The following is a 2,170-nucleotide window of genomic DNA, read 5'->3' as shown; positions in this document are numbered from 1 at the left end:
CTGTGCTTTACAACTGCTTACTACATACACACAGAAAGGACCTACTACATGTACTTCAAAAACTCCTTTCCTTGTAAACCATACCTGTTCTACCACATAAAATATACAAATTAAGATGTTGTAATAATGCTAATAATTAATAAAAATTGGAGTTAAGGTTCTTTCCCATCAGGTCCTAATACACATAACTCACTGAGTATTCCAATAAATATTGATAGATAAGTATAACAAAAAATGATTTAATTTAAAAAGTAGAACATTTCTCAAGAACATAAATTTTATTAGATTCTTTCTTGGTCTAACACTGTATACAACAGTTTCTGAATTTTAACTTTGAAAACCCTTCGACCTAGTTCACTCATTCTTTCCATGTCATCATGAAGACACTAAAAATAACATTGATTATATTTTCTTTTCAGTTTTCAGTATCTTTTCTAAATATTCACTTAACACATCACTGTCACTTTCACATTTCTGTTTCTTTTATTTTTAACTGCTGGCAAAGCTGTTTGTAGAAGCAGAAGCCACTGGACTGGAAGTTGAAGTCCCTTCAGTAATTTCTGAACTGTAGGAGTTAAACCCCTCCAACACAAATTATTTCTGCTTCCTCCTCCTATATTTCAGCTTGGTGAAAAGGCTCTCATACACCAGGTGCCACTTCCATAGATGTGTTTGTTATAGAACTGAAAAAAATGAACAACATATTAATGCAATTCTTCTAAATTGGAGCTACATTTTAGTCTGGACACAAGCCTTCTGTTTAAGAAATTGTTACTTTCAATAATTATTTTAGTAAGATGATTGCTAGGTTAGATTATATTATATTACTTTCAGTTATATTTGATAAATTAATGAACAGATGGGTGGAACTTATGGCCTACAGACTGAATCTTCCCCTCACTCTTTCACAACTAGAACACTGGTCTGTAATGTAGGCCTACTTTTAAAAATAAATATTACAGAATTGTACCTTCTTCCAGCAATGAAGAGTTCCAGAAAGTTGAGGGCATTGAAGTAGACCCATTTTATGTTTTCTGTACAGCAGAACCTGGGAGGAGAGGGAGGATGTTATCTCTCCAAGTTCGATATCCAGCCCTCCGAATTTGCCATGTTTTGGCACAACTTTTTCCTGAAACAATGAATCAGAATATTGTGACAAAGAAAATATACATGTAGTAGGCCTACTTATGGCATAGGCCTACACTTATTTGTCATTAAAGCAAACAATGGTATTCATTTCATTAGGTACGAGATGGAGGTTAGGAAAGCACTGCTTATGTTTTCCAAACATTTCTTCAATTAAGTTACAAGAATGATAATTACTACTTCTCCTAGTGTAACTCATTTTACCACTCTATTCCGTATAATGTACTTTATCAATAAATAATCTAAGATAACACTATTCATAAGATAATCGTAATAAATCTAATAATTACTTACCAGTTTTTGTCCCAATTCTCCACACTATAGAATGCCATACAAAATTCACGGTCTCCCTATTACTATATCCAGGGAGTCTAGGATTATACACCACTTTGTTTTCATACACTAAGCAAATTAATGTTTCGATTTCATCAACAGATGACTATGTTGCGTCCGCCATTATCGAACGACTGCGACTGAAAAACGGACACGTTTGTTTTCACAAACCAGTCGATCTTCATCGCTCGTAGTTGATCGCTGACGATCGATGCTGTGTGACTGGTGCCACTGCCCTCTGTAGGTTTGTTTTCTTAGTCGGTCGATCGCAGTCGTTCGATCGAGCCTGTGTGACAGCCCCCTAAGGTACAAAAAAGATTAAAAGCTAGAAGGGAACATAAGTGTAGGAACTTAATGCTGGAAAAGATACATTAAGAGCTAAAGGGAACACTGGTCTAGAGAACACATACCATACATTAAGAGCTGAAAAGGATCAATACTCTAGAGATAAACCATAAGATTGGGTATATAATGAGCTAGAAAAACTTGGCTGTATGGAGTCAACATTAAATATACATGAATAGCTAAAATTAATTATTATTCTAGAGATTTAAGATAAAATATATATTAAGAGCTAAATTGTATCATTGTTCTAAGAAATTAACATAATACGCCATGGCACTACACTCATACGGGACTTTGCCCACCATATGACAAGAATAAATAAATGAGCTAGAAAGGTACCTTAGTC

At 34.4% G+C, this 2,170-nt stretch overlaps 1 long non-coding RNA gene across 1 annotated transcript; it reads right to left on the bottom strand.

The window, feature by feature from the left end:
* Positions 1–223: 223 nt before the first annotated feature.
* LOC137501493 (uncharacterized) lies at positions 224–1,636 on the bottom strand. Its single transcript, XR_011018572.1, has 3 exons — positions 1,441–1,636; positions 971–1,129; positions 224–683 (listed from the first exon to the last, which is right to left on the bottom strand). It is a non-coding gene; the product is annotated as an uncharacterized lncRNA (long non-coding RNA).
* Positions 1,637–2,170: the final 534 nt, after the last annotated feature.

This window comes from Anabrus simplex, chromosome 7 (genome assembly GCF_040414725.1).
Source record: "Anabrus simplex isolate iqAnaSimp1 chromosome 7, ASM4041472v1, whole genome shotgun sequence".
NCBI lineage: Eukaryota > Metazoa > Arthropoda > Insecta > Orthoptera > Tettigoniidae > Anabrus > Anabrus simplex.
Note: the sequence above shows the minus strand (reverse complement) of the source record. Positions and strands in the feature narration are given on the sequence as shown.